Source organism: Topomyia yanbarensis, chromosome 3 (assembly GCF_030247195.1).
Source record: "Topomyia yanbarensis strain Yona2022 chromosome 3, ASM3024719v1, whole genome shotgun sequence".
NCBI classification, from domain to species: Eukaryota; Metazoa; Arthropoda; class Insecta; order Diptera; family Culicidae; genus Topomyia; species Topomyia yanbarensis.
Genome location: NC_080672.1, coordinates 10784307 through 10806764, shown reverse-complemented (window position 1 = coordinate 10806764; position 22458 = coordinate 10784307). Strand labels below are relative to the sequence as shown.

At 36.7% G+C, this 22458-nt stretch overlaps 1 protein-coding gene across 1 annotated transcript in view; it reads left to right on the top strand.

The window, feature by feature from the left end:
• Positions 1–2828: 2828 nt before the first annotated feature.
• Positions 2829–22458, top strand: part of LOC131693607 (sex peptide receptor) — a 273633-nt gene continuing 254003 nt past the window's right edge. The window contains exon 1 of the mRNA XM_058981540.1: positions 2829–4112. The gene's annotated coding sequence lies outside the window, so the exon portion shown is untranslated. The remainder of the gene's footprint in view (positions 4113–22458) is intronic.

The window sequence follows — 22458 nt, the reverse complement described above, 5'->3', positions numbered from 1 at the left end:
AATCCAAGATGGCAATTTTCGGTTACCACAAAATAATGCATCATCAATATGGGTGTCATTTGAAAGTGGGTTGTCAGTAGATAACGGAAATTAATGACTAACGCCTTTTCGAAATTTAAAATGGCAACTCCTGGTTACTACCAAATAGCGGATACCATCAGAAGCATACGAATTATTTGAAAATTTAACAGACACACTTCCTCTAGTTTCATGCTGGATGCATTGCAGGGGCTCATTGTGAAGCAAAAAATTTGTTGCATGACAATGTTGTTCATTTTCAAAATTATGAATGGAATGCTACGTCAATATTTATGCGATCGACTTGAAAGAATTTAAACTAGAAACTCTTTCTGAGGTAAGAACAATATTTTTTTAGTTCGTTACACTGTTGTTACTTATTTGTTAAAATTATTCAAAATGTTCATAGAAGCTAACGCTACGTTACTGTATTTTATTTCTAGCTCTCTTGCTAACAGCTGTGTTATTGAAAGTGCACTTTATTTGTATATTGTACAACATGTGTCTAATTTCAGCAAAAAATTTTGAATAATAGCTGTACAATTTCTCCAACACTCGATGATCAGTCAATTCAGTTTTAGGAAGGAATGGCGAATAAAGAGGTATTTCCGAGTTATTAATGTTTCTGAATAGTTTCACAACTATTATTGATATTTGCATACTTGACATTATTGGCTAGCAATACACTAATACAGTTGCACAATCTTTAAAAAAATATGGAAATTCTTTTTGTACATGTCCAACAATAAAAAAAATATGCAACATTTCTAACTTTCAACAAGTTGCAATTGCTACATGTTTGTTCAGATATACGTAATGCGTTTTTATCACTACGACATCTGATAATATGCATATGTAGGTATTTCCAAAGAACGGGCGGACTCAACTGAGTTTGCTCCTACTGAAAGGTGGGGTTTTGTTGGAGATTTTGGTGGTTAAGGAGATTGAGTTGAGCCACCTGACCAAGACAAAGTATTTATTTTATTTATTACAGGTTTGCAAGCATTAATATTTTTTATCTCGCCAATTCCTAAGGGCATGTTCAGTAGCACAGTATTTTATATAGAAGTTTCAAAGTACAAATGTTTCATTATTTCGAAAAGTTGTTGCTTCATTTGAAACACGTTGAAAACTTTGTTTTGAATTAAGAATATTCAGCACATACACTTACGTTCAATCGACTGGGAAAAATAATTTCGAGTCAAACAACGACCTTAAGCCATATTCAGGAGTGGTTCAGTTATAGATTCATAATTTTGACAGTTTTATAATATAAAACTGAACATTTTAGGACTAGAACTTATGCTCCCTACTGTTCAGCAGTAATTTGAGCGGGTATTCTTTTTAATTTAAAATGCATGCCACCTCATGTCTTAAGTTTTACTGGACTCCTCTTTTTATTCCTAGTTTAACCAGACTCTATACCAGAGTCGAAAATTGTCTTTTTCTTCTACAAAAATCAAGCGAAAATTATGAAAGTGCGAAGCTATTTTCCAAATAACTCGGCGCTTCAACAGAGAATTTGCGGTAAAAAAATCTATTTTTGCTCTGATATTTAGGCTGTCTTAAAAGCAATTAGTTCGGCAGATTCAAATTAGTAATCGCATGTTGAACTCGAATCGAAGCACTTAGTATTTCAAATACTCTCTACTTTTAATGGTTCATTCCAAATATGCCAACCATTAGCGTAGCTTGGAAAATTGCGTTTAAACAACAACTTTTCTGCCGGATGTGAGTCCAAAAATGTCAAAGGATTTGTTGCATTTTTCTAAGCACAATTGCAGTATTCTAGTCACAGCACTAACTCGAAATTGCAAACTCAATTATCACTTGGCTACTATTCAGCATGCTGAATATTATTCGTGTGATCTTTGTGAATCCGAATACGGAATTTCATTTCATTCGATTTCACTGTACAGTGAAGAAGTAACAAAGCGGTAGATAGAATCCATCTATTGGACCAACTATTACTTTTGTTCTGAGCGGTAAAATAAGAATGTGGACTAGTTTTCACGGCATCTTCATAGAATTCAACTGTTCTAGAAACAGAAAGAAGAATCAACAACTGAACTAATTGCTTTCTTTACTGGTATCAATGCCATTGCCAGTAGTTGCTGTGGTTTTGAAGTTGATTAAAAAAGCGTATACTAATAACCGATGATAGAAGTTTCACTGCAATAGGTAAATAAATTCGACAGAATGTGAAAGTTTTCCATCGTAAAAATTCTAAATGGTGGAAAACAAAGTAATTAAAATCAGCCATTCCATCAGTGTCGGATCAATTTACGTCTTCATTGCAAACCAAAATAACTCAGATTTTGGAATAAAAAAAATCTACACATTATCCCACCCCTTCGGTTTTATTATTTTCTAGTGCAGTAGTGTAGATAGACGGTGCAAAACATTCGTTAACCCACACTCATCAGCCCATTGTAACCACACATGACTTCACGTTAAGTATGTATAACCTTCTTATCTACCCCATAATTAAAAGTCACTACGGCATCGTTGGAAGATTCTTTCGGAACTGTCACACGATCTCTCTCCATCTCGTCCACTCAACTCTGCCGTGAGCAAAACACGAATAAGCAACAACACGGCGAAACAGCACGCGGAATTGCACTCACTGCGCAAGTCCACTTATGCCGCCCCGAATAAGCATCAAAGCAACCCGGGTCCACGCGAATCAGCTCAACTCGAACAGCAGTATGCTCTGGTGCTGCTTCTGAAACCTGACTGAATGGGACCTTACCGATTCTGCACACATCTTCGCGCGCGTGCTGTTGCATTCCCACCCCGACACGGCGGCGGCTGCCAGCCATAAGCGGTTTGCCTTAGCAAACGCCAGGCACTATACGCACGGACGAGGATCAGTTCGTCCGGAATTGCGCTCGAAGCTGGTCGTGTTTGGGTCCAGTAGCTCCTTTCGCGCTTTTGAACACGTTAGAGTGTGCTGTGAATGTGACACGGGCAAGGAAATCTCGACACTCTGTAACGGTGTGGGAAATGGTTGAGTCCCTGCCAAGCCGGAAGTCTTGGGCTCTTGGTGCGATTTTTGTGGTTGTTCGAGAGTTCCGCTTTTTCCTTTTTTTCCTGAAAGCGTGGGAAGAAGACGATGAGATGAAATTGAATTGAACGTTATGAGCTGATGGCATTATTCTTCCTACTAACTGGGCAGGATAGTCTGATGGCAACCGGTAGTAATTTAACTAGCTAGTTAGGGGGGTAGTTGTTATCCACGACACAAGAAGAAAAAAAAATGCGACCAAGAGATGCTTTACGTATCTCTCGTCGTGCGGAAGAAACGTGATTTAAGTGGTTCTGTGAAGAGACTGTATACAAGAACTCGGTTCAACGAGAGGAAAGTGCATTAAAAAGTTGACCGTAATTGAAAAGTGCATGACAAACAGAAAAGAAAATAGGAAAGATTCGTTACGGCTTCAATTGTTGCGGTAATAGTGGGATGTTGCGATGAAGAAAAAATCCGGTGGATGCTGAGAGATCATAGCACTTTATTAAGCTAGCATGAAATAATAGAAAGTTGGTTGATGAAAAAAGTGGAATGAAAACAAGTGAGGCAAACAGAAAGCCACCCACACGAAAGGATTACTCGGAGGCAGCATGTTGTGTTACAACAGCTCGGGCTTCATTTTCTGTTAGTTTTGTGTGCACTCGCAAGAGGTTGGCGTTTGTTTAATCTTTTAACTGAAGCGGTTAGAGGAAAAAAATTTTCTCATTTCAGTGTGAACCGTCGTTGAAACAATCCAGCAACGACGACCGAGCGAACCAGGTCGGGGTGTGTTATGGTGTATCAACTTGTTGCTCGGAAAGGCATCATCGAATCGGAAAAGTGGCGGTGACAACCAAAGTAAATAGCGAGGTACAAAACGTGTAAGCGTGTGATGGAATAAAGTTGCTGGACTGGGCGTGAAGGGAAAGCACCGAAACTTGAAGGAGCTTTTGTGCGGTCCTCAGCGGTGAAATCACAAAACGAAATTCATATATGTACTGAAAAGACGAAACCGTTGGAGTACATGGAAAGTGGTGAAATTAAACCATTCAGTTTTCCGGTTTTGGCCATGGCGAAAGTGAACGTAAGGATAATAGGATAGAAGAATCATCTACTCTTTCAAATACCATCTTGCTTTTAAAGGAATCTGGATTTAAAGAGATTTTAATGATACTATTTAAGTTGTTCGATTGCTTGTATAATCATGAATCTTACTTTTGAGGTAAATATTTGGATGCATTAGGTCTCTTAAACTATTAAAGATGAAATATGGACAAAAAACCTCGAAACGTGCTGAGTTCGTTAATAAATGCTAAGTAATTTCGAAAAAATGTATAATATCCAAGTTTAATTTATAGTAATTGGCATTGGAAGCTGTAAATGTTTATTAAATTGACCAACATTTTTTCTTTTAAAATTAAATTTTTGTTACGTTTGCATCAAATGTTAAATATTTTTCGAACATTTCATTGACGATTTGTTCGTCGATTTGCATGCCGAATAGCGCTCCGAATTGTGCTGCGATGAACAATAATCTTAGTGTTTCCTTTTGAAAAGCGCGGACAATATCTCGTCGAAAAAAAGATGGGCAGAACTTCTCTTCTGTATATTTGTTGAACTATATAAGACAGTGCAAGAAAATATTTTTTGAAAATTTGTCCAAAAAATATAATTTTACAAAATAGAGCTTGTGTTTATCTCAAATGAAGTGCCATTTTATTTGTAAAAGAAATCTAAGCACGAAAACGTAAGCCAAAGGCAGGAAACACTTGTGAGCGCCTATTTATCATTTGGATTCATAGTATATCGCTTCGTTACGACTCCCGTTAAACTCGATTAACTCGGAAATCTATTTTTCCTTTGGTGCGACTTGTGTATACGCTCGGTAGCCGGCTGCCCAGAGTTGAACTGTTTTTATTATATAAATCGAAGAAAACTGTCATTCGATGATTGCTTATTTTTAAATTTCTTACTTCTGTTTATGCTTTATCAAATTATGTCAGAATAAATGGAACAAATCAATAACAAAGTCTCAAAATATTGATTTTTGCAACAGAGTTCCCTTTGTTTCAACTCTCCTCGTACCGAGGTAAGTTGAAACAGCAATCAATGTGAGTTGAGACAAGTAACCAATCATTTTGCATGAGCATGAGCATAATGACCATTCCGTAGCTGCTACTCCGCGATTGACCAGAACAAGCGAAATTGTACAAAGAATCAACGAATGGGGCTTGGGAGTAGCTATCCATCTTCAATGTGCACGTTTCGAGAGTTCTATACGTTCAAATGTCAATAACGGCGCCGGCCACGTCTTTACAGTCATCGAGGAAGGAAAGGAATGTTAGTGTAGCAAACGTTGTTATGGAGACCGTGTATAGCTCTACATCTCCACGTTTGCCACGAGAAGGACTTTTTGTTAGTAGGATGGGGTAAAGAGTCACACAAATCTGGATTCACCTTGATAAGTGATACAATCTATTCAATTCTCAGAAGTGTTATGTGTTTGTTTATGATAGATTTATCGTTTGTTGAATAAATTTGGAAATGATCGGTTTGTAAAAAAAACAACTTCAGCGCCGGACTGCCGACAGTCGGGAGTGTTGCTCATGTTTAATTGAATCTAACGGTATGTTTACGATTTCATTATTCCTCGTTTCTTTATTCCGGCGAATCACGACATTCTAAAAACAATACAATACCATGAAAAGCGATTACCTTTAGTGTTTCAAAACATTGGTCGATATAGATATGACAATACCTATGTAATTGAAGATTTCATAATACAAGTATTATTTATCGTGTATAAACTTTGATTTTTTTTCATAAAACGTTTATTTGACACGGCATTTGCAAAAGCTTTTTTACGCCGGGTTTTTTTTTTTACATAACATGTTACAAAGGTTCTTAAGACTATCACGTTATATAAAAAAATTCACTTTCTAATGCTAACACTGAGGATAATTATCATTTTGAATGTTTTTAATTATACTCTATTTTCTTGAATTTCATTGTAAACCTATTGATAGTTTTTCTGTAATCTTTGTTTATTTTTTTCTTTATTTATATCGTTTTATCTAACTTCACTAACTGTGAAGAAATCTAAATTGTTTGTGGGTAGCAAGGGAAAAAAAACTAGAAACATTGTGGGGATAATTATATTTGAATATTTATTGTTTTTAGGAAATGATAAATGTGGCTCATGTATGTAAGATCTCGTAAAGCGAGGACATCACGAACAGGTACATAGGGTGGTTTTCTTCTGGCTCGTAAGGAGTCTATTAATTGGGATCTGGCTTCACGATATTCAGTGCAAGACCAAACAACATGTTCAATGTCTTCGTAACCCTCTCCGCAAGCACATTGATTATCTTCTGCGATCCCAATACGGCGGAGATGCGCATTCAACGTATAATGGTTGGACATGAGTCTAGACATCACACGAATGAAGTTTCGACTTACATCCAACCCTTTGAACCATGCCTTCGTTGATACTTTAGGGATAATTGAGTGCAACCACCGTCCCAGATCTCCATTGTCCCATGATGTTTGCCAACTAGTAAGCGTCCTCTGACGAGAAGCGCTATAAAATTCATTGAAGGCGATAGGTCTTTCATAGATGTCACCGTCCAGCGCCCCTATTTTGGCTAAATTATCCGCTCTCTCATTACCCGATATGGAGCAATGAATATAAACTTTGATATTTGTATAGCAAATAAAATGACAATTATATATTGGTTTCTTTATCCGCGTCGAGTTGAGACAAGTAACCAATCATTTTAAATTTTATCAAAATTTTTATTTAAAGCTTCAAATGTTACAATTGTGTAATTTTTATTCGTTCACACTAAGATAATTCTTATCACTATTTTACACAGGGTAGATCTACGTGTAAGTTGACATTTGTTTTGAAAATTAATGTTAGATTTTGGTTACAACTGCAGGAATTTCTGCACTGATCCTAACAGTAATAATAGTAAGATACTTTACCTTACCACTAATTTACTATAACTGTAGAATCCAGAAATTCAATACCCATTTGCAGTTATGTATTATTTTTAAGCACTTCCTCTAGGACATTCTGAATTGATTAAAATGGTTAGTGATACTATTTTTAGTGATACTATTTTTGACAACAAGTGATCGGAGCCGTAGTGTGCGGTTAACCCCCGCCAAGGGCACTAAAATTTTGGTCTGCTTTTTAAAATAAGTCAAGATAGGAGTATCATTCCCAGGTACATACAAAATTATTGTTCAAAAGTCGAACTGAAAAAGAAAGCCAAAGTATAAAGCAAAAAGGTGCATAACTGAGACTCTACTAAAAGCGCTAGAAGACTACACTACGGTCCTGTTAGTCCAGAATAAACAACATATGTTCAAATATGCCATTTTAAAGCTAAGAACGCTAGCTTTGTGATTATAATATTAGAAATGCAGTTATATCGCTTTGGCATGTAGTATGAAAAATAATCATTCTTATACCAAAAAACATTTCAAAGAATGTTCATACTTATACTAATGAGCTCAGGAATCGTCAAAAGCAGGGTTTGTGGCAAAGAATAATTTTAATGGCCACTCGCCATACCAAAAATGTATTTTAGTACATTCTGATAGTTTTAACCATTTCGTTTTCATGATACTGGTTTATATGGGATTCATTAATCTGTATCTCTGGAACAAGAATTCCAAACGAAACAGAATTAATAGAATGCTATAAATATGAAGAAGACATATGAACATAGCAATCAACTGAAAGAGCAACATTACCTTTAAAGCCTATTGGTCATATCGACACTCAAATAATCTCCAAATAGCCTATGCACTTCATACTCCTTTTTGTTTACTTCTATGTAAATAAATAAATTTAAATATTTTCCTGTGTTTTCGTAACTTGCATTCTCTCTCCGTCGCTATCTGTTTGAGAGGTTAGAAAGCCAAAGTTATCTGAGTTTTTCTTTTTTCGATTTTTGAGTTTTTTGTACCATTTTGAAGCCAAAAATTCTATTTTCGGTCAAAAAATCTAATAACATTTTATTGTAAATAGTTATAATAATAATTTTATCGAAGGATCCGAGGTTAGTTGGAGAAGGATATGAAGAATAACTGTGCAAAATTTCGAAACGAATGAGTTATGATGCACGCCGAATTTCATCCTAGATACGTTCATTATAAGTGTCGTACATTAACAACAACTCAAACAAGCTTTTCGCGAAAAAATATGAGATAAAATAGTTTTGGCCACCTGTTTGTATGGAACCTTCCCATAGTGCGATGGTCGAATGTATAGCATATCATAGTAAAAACGACCGCACTCATCATGGGTGGCTGATACAGTAAAATCTATTTCTATTCTATTCTATTCTAACCCTCACACAGGCAGTATTTTTTTTTTATTCATTTCGTTTATTTGATAGGCACAAATGCGTTAGCTTGGCGGTGCCAAATTCTTTTGTTTTTACATTTTGGATATTTTAAAACTAGGAGGTTACAATGGTGAAATATTTTTTTTTAAAGAAAAATTTTACAGCTATCTTAAGATTAGAAATAAGATTCTATATACAAGAGAGGGAGCAAAAGATTTTTTTTTATGAAAATTTTTAAAACAATGAATTCAATAGTAATAGTTTTTTAGGAAATATTTACAGTTATCTTAAAACTAACAATATAGTTTGGTACACAAAAGGGGGAACAAATGTTTATGAGAAAATTCACCGGTGTTTTAAAACTAGGGATACAATTCTATTTACAAGATGGGGGACAATAGTTTTAACAAAGAGGTAAAATTACAACTATCTTAAAACTAGGAATACAGAATACAAATTTGAACTTTTTTAGCGGAGACTTATGTTTGGTCAAGATATTCAGAGGGGGCTGTAGAAGCAGTTGTATCAAGGACAGGGGAGAGAAAGCGTAGATGGTGACCGGGAGAGAAGAGCAAAACTTGCAACTTTCGGGCAAACGGGAGATCAGCAAGACAAATTAGCGCCTCAGTCTAGTAGGTCGGATTGGCGGATGGTATTCTTCGGACCCGCGGGGAATCCTTCAAAAGTCATCGGACCTCGAGTCGCTCTCGCTTCAGTTTCCGTAGTGGTAAGTGCGACGGCGGTTACATAGTTGCAGTCTGGAGCTGATCGGTCCCAAAACGCAGGAGAAAACTTCTAAAACGAGAAATAAACAGGCAGTATTGAAAAGCATCCTAGAAAACACTGCAATTATTCTGTAGTGTTTTTCTTCTCAATCTTAATATTTGAAACATATTTTCATATGTCGCAAATATTAAAACGGCCGGGCCTACTGTGCAGAGTTGGGTTTGAAGATGTTTCAAAATTAGACGGAAATTAAATTATTCATTTAATGAATAATTCAATTAACGAATTGTTTTGAATCTGAAAATAGGAAGAAACGAAGACAACCGTACCGACCGTTTCAGTTTAAAGGGGATATAATAAATCGTTGGGAGTGACTTGGCTAAGAAGGTTAATGTCACTACTTTGGGATGGAACAGAGGTATTTACACCTTGCCACCTTTAAGTTAAAGTGCCTTTGCTCGCTCTCATTATTGACCAGAACCAATTGAGATTGCAAAACGTGTATTGAAACAGCATGTTTGGGAATAACATGATGAGTCACATCGTGCAATCTAAAACACACTACATAAATGACGTTTTTACCTGGTGCTACACCGGTGTAGTGCAATAAAAAAGGGATGAACTGATTACACCCAAGATTGAATACAGTACAGAGTATGGTACCGACTACACCGGTGTAGTGCGCTACCAAAAACGAAAATGGCTTTACTTTTAATTACAGAGTGTTCAAAAGATTACATGGCCTACTGCCTACTGGCAAATTGTTTTGTAAACGATTTTCGCTTATGGCGGCACCACGGCCTAGTGCAGAGAACGGCGGATGGTATGGCACTGTAGCTCTTGCTCCATTTTAGTCATTTCCACTAATAAGTGATTTGACGAAGTTTGAGTTTGAGAAATTAGTGAAAGTTCAGAAACAAAATTAATCTAACAGATGCCTTTTATAATTATTTTTATAATATGTCAATGAAGTCAAAGAATGCAAATACAAAGTGCACTTTTTTGCTGAAGAACTTTTCTAACACTAGGTGTCTTCAGCAAAGTTGTTGATAATGTCATTTTAAACAATTTTGTTGAAAATATGAAGGCTAAGCAAATGCAATATATCGAGATATAAAACGATATTGGAGAAATTTCCTCAAATCAGTTCTTTTCGATAAAACTTTTTTATCGTAAGCTTCAGAGACTACATTGAATAGAATGTGAATTTAAATGTTTGTACACAGTAGAAGATATTTATGAATTACACTAATATCAGAATAACTTGTTTTAAAGGTTTGCTCTCATATATAGTCTAATAAATTTCGATATTCTGAATACAACGTTGAATACAAGTTTTCAACGAACTTCTTTTATATTTCGATTATAGAGACCTTGGAATCGGGGAGTCTTTCGGTTCTTTTTTCAGGTTAGAAAGATATCTAACCTTGTGTGCGGGTGTTGGTAATTGAACCGAGGTGAGCTGCGTACACCCTGTCGACTTAACAATACGCTTTTCCTGCCTATTCAACTTTTTTTTTGAAATAGCATTTTCGGAAACTTTACTGAAACCAATGAATCTCGAAGTAAATTTGTTTGAAGAATAAATTCTTTATAAATTACTTCTAGGCCGATTAACCGCGAAAATTATTTTATTAGAAGTGGTGCTACTTTACGTTGTAACATTCTTCAACGATACTAAACATCCAAAGTTGAGAGTTTCGAACGACTAACTTGAAAGATTTTATTAATTATTTATTTATTATTTTATTTAAAGTTGTCGTGCTCAATAAAATTACAAAATTACAAATTAATTTCAATATCTTACCTAGAGGCTAGTTATATAATTAATAATACAACAAAAATCAAATGCTTATATAAACCGATCCTGACCTGCTAGAAACAATCGGAAAACGTCATTTTTAATCATTTTCTGCATTCCAAAATATTGTCGTTGTTAATAACATTGAGTTTTTGTCTCATCTCTATGCATTATCAAAAAACATTATAGCAAACATTGAAATGTATGCAGTTTTTTGATGAGCAAGTTTTTTGTTAATGACGAATTTCGAATTTCGAATCATATTCAGAGTTGGCAGCACCCTCTCAGATTTTAATGAAACTTTCTGAGCGTGAGAACTTTGTCACAAAAAGCCACTTTGCATACTTCGTTTTTTTCAAAAATGATCTAGACTGTCTTTTGAAAAGGGTAAAACTTTTTTTACCATTTTTTTTCAAATGGCTTTAGTCCAAAAATTACAAACCCTACAGAAAAAAACCTATTTTAATCCACCTAGCGGTGCAATTGTGCCTTTCTCAATCATAAATCACGAGAATGTGTGCGTTGTTTATATTCATTAAAAACTTTTAAATGCATATATTACATTTTATTATTATACATCACATGACAACTATATACAGGAAAATAAATCATTATTCGAGTTCTAAAATTTTTAAAAAGAAAAAACAGCCACGGTAATATTGAACTGAAAAACCTGTTTTAATCCACCTAGAGGTGCAATTGTGCCTTTCTCATTTCTTCAAACTATGATTTAATAGCTGGTTCGTACAATATAACATTATGGAAATGTCTTTCATTCTTATTACACTTGGTAAGTATATATAAGAGCACGTTTTTGCACTCATCGCGGTATCGGTTTGAATCGGAGTTTTCTATGCGATCGCTTTCCACAACCCGTAACTCCGGAGCCGGAAGTCGGATGGAGATGGAATTTAATATCAGTTTCCGGGGACGCAACACCTTTCATTTGAGACTAAGTTGATCAAATCGGTTCTGCCATTTTCGAGAAACCAATATAACCGTTATTCTGAATTTGGATGCTTCCGGATCCGTCGATGGTGTGTTGCCAGTGGCCAGTGTGGCCAAAGAGACTTTGAATGACTGTTGGTGACCCAGATCTACAAATTCAACACTTGTGTTTACATTTTGGAAAAAAAATTCACCTTTTTACATTCATCGCAGAATTCGTTAGAATCGAGATTTGCTGCGTGATCGTACGTATCACCCTGTAATTCAGGAACCAGAACTCGGATCCACACAAAATTCAACAGCAGCTGATGGACCTTCCATTTAAAATCAAGTTTGTCAAAATCGGTTCAGAAAATTCCGAGAAACCGATGCGGACAAATCAACAAATTTTGTTTTGTAACCATACTCTTCAACTCGTAATCCGGAACAAGATGTCGGTTGAAAATGAAATTCAATAGCAACCTATGAGAATAGTATACCTTTCATTTGAATCTTAGTTTGTAAAAATCGGCTCAACCATCTCCGAAAAACCGATGTGGACATTTTGTTAACAAATCCGCACATACACACATACATACATACATACATACATACATACATACATACATACACACAGATATTTTGCGATCTCGGCGAACTGAGTCGAATGTTATATGAGACTCGGCCCTCCGAGCCTCGGTTAGAAAGTCGGTTTTTGGAGCAATTGCATAACCTTTCTATATGAGAAAGGCAAAAGAATAATATTTAATTATCTTAATCAGCATGAGTTCAATGTTATCTTCATGTGATTATATTATGAAATGTTGGTGGAATGGGTTTGAAAGTGGAGGGAATGGGGGGTTAGTAGAGCGGGGATGCGTCAGAAATCCTTCATCTTATTTCGGTGTACAGGGTGGATGAAGGAAATGCGGGCGTGAAGGTGGTCCAAGAGGAGGGGAGTGATGAAGGAGGGAGGTGTAAGGGCAAGGCGGGGGGAGGGGCGGCGACGCAATACTCAACTGCATATTTTGCCTTCCATTTGAGACTTGGTTTGAGAAAATCGGTTCAGTCATCACCGAAGAACCGATGTGACTTTATTTGTGGAATATGCCCGGAATTCCGGACTTCCGGAATCGTCGATAGGGGACAATATATTCAAAGAATGTTTGATTGGCAATCAGTGATCTAGATCTACGATTAGAAGTAATTTGGTGACCATTTCAATAGTTTTTAGCCTCTGAGGTATTACGATTGTACCGATTTATATGGGAAATTCCAGTGTATCCTAACACCCCTGTAACTCCGGATGCAAGAGTCAGAACCGAATGAAATTCAGCAGCAGTCAATGGCATTACTGTATCTTTCATTTGAAATTAAGTTCGTAAAAATTGGTAGAGAATTCGTTGTGGAATGGGTGTGATATTAGCTTAGGAACTTGGCGGGTTCCCCGAGGGCGTCATGAACCGTCATAGGTGGCCAATGTGGTCAAAGCTGCTTTGATTGATCATTAGTGATCCAGACCCGCAAACTAGAGTAATGTTACATCAATTTTAATATGTTTTACATCATTTGAACATTATGGTGGTACCAGTTTATATGGGAATTTGCTGTGTGACCGCACTCTTCAACCCGTAACTCCGGAACCGGAAGTCGGATCAACTAAAAATTCAATAGCAGCTTATGGGAGCGTTATACCTTTCATATGAAACTAAGTTTGCGAAAATCGGTTCAGCCATCTCTGAGAAAATTGTGTGAGTTTAAATGACACACACACATACACACACACACACACATACATACACACACAGACATTTGCCGATTTCGACGAACTGAATCGAATGGTGTATGACACTCGGCCCTCCGGGCCTCCGTTAAAAAGTCGATTTTTACAGTGATTGCATAGCCTTTCTTTATATAAGAAAGGCAAAACGTTGGTGGAGGTGGTGGCGGTGAGAAAGCCAAAAAGCCACAGGCTGCTGCTAAGAAACACAGTCACTGAAAAGGCGGTAGCAGCTGCCACTAAAAATGCCACCAAAGCATCGAAGGCTGCAGCGAACAAGCCGAAGACCCCAAAACCAAAGAAGGCCGCCAAACCTGCCAAGAAAGCTGCCTGAAGAAGATAAGTAAATTCACGCGTCTCTAATGTTGCCAAAATACTTGTAAAGAATAAGTGGTACTTCTTTTCCATTAGCGCTGTTAATTGTGGATGGATTTGTGTCATAGTTATATGCAAACCGTCCTTAGGATGAATATATAATGGAAAAAGAATTTTATTTGGAAGTTTCTTTTATTAATTTGTGAAATTAAAAATAATTATATAAGAAAATAAAAAAGAATGGCCTTCCATCTGCACCAAAAAGTTAATAAAAGGGATCGCCTTGATGCAAAGCGTGCTCATACGGTATGAGCTTCGAAAGGGGAATGATCGTATGTGTGTACGCAACAGAAACGAATCGCCGGCAAGGTTCGAATCGTTTTAAAAGATTATCGTCTTGTATCACCATAGTTCTCTGCAAGCCGTCCCTATTAGGACGAATACATAACGGAATAAAACTAGTGGTGGTTAATGTCCGGAACATAACCACGGTGTCGATGTAGAACTATTCATTGGCGTATCGTATTATTAAAATTCTGCTTATAACCACAATAGATCTGAATACTGGTCGCAGTGGTTCGTCTCCAACAAAAAAAAAAGTCCTGAACGTAACCGGGGAGTTTATCTGGGACAATTATTTTGTGTGAAAGTTTTCTGTATTACCTTAAAAATCCTGACTAAAACTTGCTACTTTCACTAGTATTTCGCTAAATTTAATTTTATTTATTTAATGTTTTATACGGAGACTGCGGTATTAAAATTGTTTTACTGAATTAATTACCGAACAGGATACTATTAAAATCCCCAGGAAACTTTTACTAAACCCGGTGAATCGCACTTAATCTGTAAATTTAACCATTCGAAAGAGATATAAGCAGAATTTTAATATGATACGCCAACGAATAGTCCTACGTCGACACTGCGCTTATGTCCCGGACATTACCCACTACTAGTTTTTTTAACAGAAATTTCTATTTTTCTTTGCGTAACTTAAATAATTCCCAATCCTATGTTGAATTTTTTTGACATCAAGATAGTGTTAAATGATAAATGATAGTAACTAAACTAGCTAAACTAAACGGAATAATAGAATTTTTGCACTATTTGATAGACAATTTGAGCTAATTATCGCAATTACGTTCAAAGTATGCATAATTAGCAAAGATGATGGGAGTAATTGCATTTCATTAAAGCTCTAGAAATCGATGCTCTGATTGGTTATTCGCAGCGCGCCAAAACACTCAGTTTTCAACGTAAATCACGCCTTTATTCGGTTTCGCCAGATTTAAACATTTAAAGGAAACCAATTCTCCGTAACACGTAATTTATTTCCGTATGCTCGGAAAAATAATCCGATTGTTGTGTCAGGAGATTTTAATATAGACATTTTAAAGTAGGAAAACAAGAAATATGTTCATTTCATGAATGAATGCCTCGAGCTTCGTCTTATCTCTGATCCCTCACAAGCTACTACACTTGGAGGTATATGCATTGATTTAGTGTTTGTTGAAAACGTTAATGTAGAAAGCCAAAGATATATTTCGTACTTTTCATATCACAGACCAACACTTTGTTTGATTGATCCAATGATTTAATATGTAATCTGCAATATACAACACAATAAAATTATAACCGGTTGACGACCTACACCATCACCAATCATATCAGAACCGCATTCATGAACAACAGATGAGGCTGAGCATAGTGAACAGAAGGCAGCAGCATCCAACGATCCAGCGCATCACCATCAACACCAACGCCGAAAACAAAGGTTCTTTTCAGAACCACCATTATTGCCGTAGAGAATTATATTTGAAAATTTCCCATTCAAACGTGATTCTGTTTTTTTTTGCTTATTTTGTTTATTTTGTTTAATACATCAGCAGGCATATCAAAGCCCCAATGATGTTAGCCTAAATACTAATCTTATTTCTAATACTCAAGTCGCACATAAAAACAATAATCATACAATAATTACAAACAAAGAATAAAAAGGTCAAGTGTTGTTAACGAAATAATTAAACAATCTGGAGAAACGTACACGCAGAGTATGTCGAGAAACGTTGAAATCAAATGCTGAAGCTACCTGGTTGAAAACTCGTTGCAGACCAGTGATGGCTCCATACATACTATAATTTTGCGTCGGAATGGCAACCGGAACATATTGTTGTTACGTAGTGAGTATCATTAGATTTAAATGAACGTCTCGAAGTGAAGTCACGACGCTCCGGTTATGTCACAGACATTACCCACCCATTTTTTGCCTTTCTCAATAGAAAGGTATTGCAATTGCTCTGAAAACCGACTTTTTAACGGAGGCCCGAAGGACCAAGTGACATATACCATTCGATTCAGTTCGTCGAGTTCGGCAAATGTCTGTGTGTGTATGTGCGTATGTGTGTATGTGACCAAAAATGTCACTCATTTTTCTCAGAGATGGCTGAACCGATTTTGACAAACTTAGTCTCAAATGAAAGGTGCAACGTTCCCATAGGCTGCTATTGAGTTTCTAATGGATCCTACTTCCGGTTCCGGAATAGACCTTTCTCGTCTGACCTAACCCACTTTTTTTCTAATTTTTGGTGGAAAGATTACACTTTTTTAAGAATATCTCCGTTAAAGTAAGACTTTTAAGAGCTATCGTGATTTTTTGAAATTTGAAAATTGCAAGAATGTTGAATATTTTTTTCACCATAGCAAGAATGGTGGGACTCAAAATGTGTGTTTGGGCAGCACTGTTTTGTAAATTCCTGATTGAGTTCTTGGCAACGCGGTAAATGAAGTGGTGAGTCGCGATGCAAAGTTCATTGGTAATGTAAACAAACTAAAGTGAACCTCTCGCTGTAGAACATTGTGTGATGAAAATGTTTAACCTCACTTTTTTGACAGTTTAGAGAGCTTGTTTACATGGATCGTAGTATGAAAAAATTCGGTTCGTTAAATGTAAATGCTAAATGTTAACACCTTGTAAACATTTAAAATGCTAAATGTTAACACCTTGTAAACAAGCTCGCTCAGTTGTCATTTTTTATTTGATGTCGTCTTTATGTAATGTTCCGTTAAATATAAGATTTTGACTTCTAAACGATTCTTTGAAGCAAATACAAATATGCTAAGATAGAATGCTCCGACGATTTTTCGAGGACACGTTTTACACAACCCAGTATACCAGTAAGGCACAACGTCAAAGTAACGGTGTACTTTGATGGAATATTGCTAAAACTGGTTATACTGTAATATTTATTTTTAATTTTTTGACACTTTCATATGTTATGATTATTTGTTGACGGCGCCGGTGGTAGAGTGGTAAGCGTGACCGCCACTCATTCCAATTTGCCTGGGTTCAATTCCAGCCGAGGTCGTTGAGATTTTTCTGAGGTGAAAAAATCTGTGGTCACATCTTCCTTCGGAAGGGAAGTAAAGCCGTTGGTCCCCGGTCTATGTATGAGTTTGGTGGATCGATATCTAGTCCAGATAGTGAAGTCACTTCTCTGGCGTCGGTAAAGAAGAAGTGATCCAACTTCTATACTATTACAAAAATATCCACCTCCTGTGATACTTGTGGAGTGCGCAGTAGTATATACGGCCTCTAGCAAAAGCAAGTACCGGACTAACCATTCTTCCACTTTCCTTCCGCGATCTACGTTCGGGCCTGGCCGGCGCCGGTATTGATCAATAAACACTTTAGGATTATCAGGAGTTGTACATTAAAAGATGTTTTGCCACCTCCAAGCATAATTATCGATAACGGAGTAGTAGCCAGGGGTGTTCGCACAAGCTCAAGCGTTATGATTATTTGCTTGAATATATTGGCGTGGCGAAAATTGCTAATGGTGAAAATATATATTAGCCATATGCTGAACATATGACATACAGGGCATTTTTTTTTTAATTGACTGAGATTCGGAATCCCCCTTTAAAATAATCTTGCCACAGGCCCGTAGCCAGGATTTTGTTTCGGGAGGGGCTTAAAAAAATTTGCATAAAGCTTCTAATTTTGACAATTTGGTATAGTCACTAGAAACTAAATTAAATTTTGAAAAGCTCATAATGAAATCAATTTCAAATCTAAGACAATCCTAAAATATGTTCATTGTCACAAGAAAGGTTATAGTACTTACTCTCGTTACAACAAAGTATATTCTAGAGTTCACAGTATTTATGCGCTAACCGAATATGACAATGCTTGACGGTGCTGGAAAACACTAGGTGTTCCAAACCACACCTTTAAAAGGCATAGAAGATGCAAAAATGCAAGAAATGAGTAGAAAAATATCCATAAAATGTTCGAACGAAGAGAATGTCGAAATTCGCACAAAATCTTCTGATTTAGCGAGCGATTTGTAGATGCGCAGAGACGGTTCAACTTCTATTTTCTTTGTCTTGCGTTCTGCGAGTATTACCAGTTCTAAGACATCCTGCTAACACAATTTTTTGATATATTCTATTTAAATGAAACTATTTTCAAGACTAGCCTTGGTCGGGTAGATTAGAACCCCAGTTAGGAAGGATTTTTGGTAATCAATAGGATCAAAATATAAATTTAAATGATTAAATCAACTGAAGGAAACTGCCCACAATTTAATTTATTAAAGAAAATTGTCTACAAATCGAATGAAAACACTGATTACTAATATCTTCTAATTTTCCTTCAAGTCGCCAGTCGCCAGTCGCCGTGCATGTTTCGTTCACCGTTCAGTTTCAAAATCACGAAATTAAAAGAACTAGCTCCCTGAATCTATCGGAGAGATCCAGATCCCAAATCCTCTCGTTTCATCGTTTTATTGAAACATTCCAACTAAAGTTGAATCAAAATTTTAAATACACGGTAAGTTGATCATATAACGTGCACTGGTGCCAAACAAATGTCCTCAACTACTTATTCTCGTTTTGGTGCTAATAGTTTTATATTATTTCTAAATTGTGACGTATTTAGATAGGTATTTTTACGGTGACTATGAGAGCGGTTTTCACTTTGATAAAAAACAGGGTTGGAAGTCACGTCAAATCCACCTAAACGCACGGTAACTGGTGACTTGACGGTACGTGAAATTTGTTAAATGTATTACCGCAAAAAGCATTCGCAAAAAGCAGAAGCAAAAAAATTCGCTACGCTATAGCAGGCTATAGGCACCAGTGAATCAAGCTAGCTATTGTTCTATATCAGTGCACATACAAATTGTATCGTTGCTCCTGGCTGCGGAGTGAAATGAGTTTGCCAAATGAAGCAAAAGTGCCTGTGCTACGGGATAACACGAACAGTTCAGGAAGTGGAACAATTAGTTAAAGTGAAAATGGAGCTTAATCTCGCTCAAGTTACCTATATTCAGCTACATCACGTAAAAAACTGTGTTTTGATCACGTTTAGAAGCTTAGCACAGGCCGAAAACTTCATTGCAAAGAACAACATGCAACACGAGGTCGAATTTAATAACACCAGAATCAAGATACCCGTGCATATGGAAAACGACATGGTGGACGTGCGTATCCATGATTTGGCCCCGCACACGAAGGAAGATTTCATCAAACGAATCATGTCGCAAATGGAGAAGTAGAATCTATTACGAATGACACCTAGAAAAAAAATTTTCACCGGCATTCCCAACGGCGTTCGTATTGTGAGAGTTATTGATGCGAGTGAGTCAACCAATACCTTCTTACATGATTATCGAATGCAAATCACCGAAGGATGGCGTGACCTATAAGCAAACAACACTAATCACATATCCCGGGCAGACCCCAACATGCCAATTCTGTAACTATACAGCCTACTACGGAAAAACATGCGCCGAAGCAACTAGTCAAAACTCATCTACTACAGCCAACTCTAACTAGCAGCCACCGATACCTTCAGATAAAACTAAAACATAATCCAATTACCCAATAATGCAGGTACCACGACCACGACAACCGCTCCCAAACCAACAACTAGCATCGCCAATAAAGAAGCAAATACCGATGAAGACGGATATACAACAGCGACCCACAAGAACAAGAAACAAATAAGAACCTCTGATCGTGAACAGCAAGAAAGCAGTACCGATGACGACATGGACGGGAACGATAACACGAGAGAAGGCAGACTGAATGACCCCCAAGCGGCCTTACCGCCAAGGAAAAAGATCTCAACACGCAGCAGCAAACTGCGCCAACAAGATCTGGCAAACCGACATTCTTAGAATTTTTTTTATTTTTACTTATTGACCCACGGCTCAGTTGTGCTAACGCATTGAGCCGTTTCAAATAAAACTTTAGATTGAAAAAAAAGAACTAGATATTATAAATATGAACAAGCCCAATAATTTCAACATCTTTTTATTCCGACACATGGACGGGTATACATCGCACTTACTTCACCTCTGCCGAAGAGAAACGTAGGTGTAAGGCCAACTTTCTTTGATGATTTTTGTTGTTCTGTAGTTGAGTGCCCAGAAAATATAGAACAGCTGCTCTTCGGTCGATTTCAATTTATTTATTATTTTTTCTCTCTTTTTCTTCGTGATCTCTGCTCATCTCTCTCATTTTATACCATAACAAACACAAATAAAACGAAAACATGAAATCGAAACATTAATCCCAACTTATTGACTGTAGACTCAACTAGTTACAACATTTTAGTCGCTCTCCGTGATAGGCTACTGATGTTTGTTCACTGTATCGTCACGTCGTTTTTAGACTTACATGGACATTAATTGGAAACCATCGAAAGAGACAGAAATGCTGCTGCTTACAACATTAAGTTTATTATGATTGATTGACTAATATGTGGTTTAGCATCAATTGACATCCGTTGAAAAGTAAGGATAAAATCACAACAGATAGTCCTACCGCTACTATGTACGTTTCTGTATGTCAACAACATTAGTAATATACGACGGTATACAATTCGTGGGTTGATGAATACCTCAGAAAAACCACTGTTTTACCACTTTTTGGCTTGTTTATTTTTTGGCATTTTTCTTGCTTATTGTTCGATTCTTTAAAATATCACTACTTTGCGGACTAATAATGTTTAAATACGGAACGCATTCTCCGCATAAAATGAAATTGAGTGTCAACCGAAATACTTTACTATTGCATTAAAATGACGCGAAAACAAAAACTGTCTTCTCGACTATATTGTCATCAACTAACGGAAATGTTTTTGTCTAGCACGCTTGAGTGAGATGCCTGATGTTTCTACTAACTGTACAGTGCACTAACCTATTACAGAAATTCAATTTGCTTATGCTTTAACTAACCTTATTCTGGCTAATATATAACATGATATCTGAGTTTTGTTAGACACAAACACTAGCGATAAAGTTCTCATTTTGGGACAGTTTTTGAGCTCACTTTTCTATAAAACTTCTGCATTTTTATTATATATTTCGTTTATTTTATTCGGTTCAATGCATTAGCTAAATGAAGCCTAGTGTCTTCAATATATTTCCATGATGTGAACAATGAAAGTGATAAAACGTAAATGGTTGTCCTACAGATCTCGTGCGAACAACTAGCGATTGCGTGTGGAGAACTATTTACTAGGCTGGGAAATATTTTTCCTAACCAACAGTGTCGCGGTGGTTGTTCATTTCTATCTCGTACACTTCCTTATCATCATAGTGGTTACTGCCATGTCCATGCTCGCGAATTTCTGACGGGTCACGAGTGTCGACTTCCTCAATGATGGTGCCGACAATTGATTTTGAGATACTAGACGCAGTTTTTGCCGTCAATATTATCCGAACAGCAGCCAAAATTTGGCAAATGTTTGTTTTTCAGGAAATGGTTTTGGAGACTATGTATATGCAAAGATATAATGTGTAAAATAATACTATCGCATTCAGTTTTTACGTGCAGGGTCAGGTTGGAGGAAATATGTCTGTTCACCTAGATTTTCACCACAAAAACACCATTTAATATATAGGGAATTACTTCCTAGATGTGTCCTTTATAATAAATACCATTTTTTTTCCAAATGTGACAGGAATCTTTTAATAGCCACGGTGCAAGTAAGTGGTATCAGATCTTGTAGCCGAGCATTGATTTTCTCATCGTCCATATATATGAGGATCAACCACATGTTTCAAGTTGTTATGCAAAATGACTGGTTTCGCTGGGCTAATTTGTTAAATGGCATCAGCACTGAACGCCTGACATGGTTAAACTCGTTAAAGGCGATGTTCGTAAGCATAACCTCCATATTCACCTTCAGCAAATATTTCACATCATGAATGTTGCTCCAGCCAAATACGGAGGCTATTGACTTCAGGTCTTTTCGCATAAGATCGATCTTATGCGAAAAGACCGGAAGTCAATAGCCTCCGTATTTGGCTGGAGCACTACTTCTTGCTTCTGCGACTCAATCATTCGACAGATCCCCATAGCAAGAATTAAAGTAACAGTTTTTTTTGTTCTTCCGACGAGTCACACAACATGAAGGGAACTGTTTTATCACACTCAGCATACTGAGTAGATATCCTGACCGCTGTCTTCGGTGGTTCGAAATAGCAATCTTCCTCACAATTCTCGCATTAAT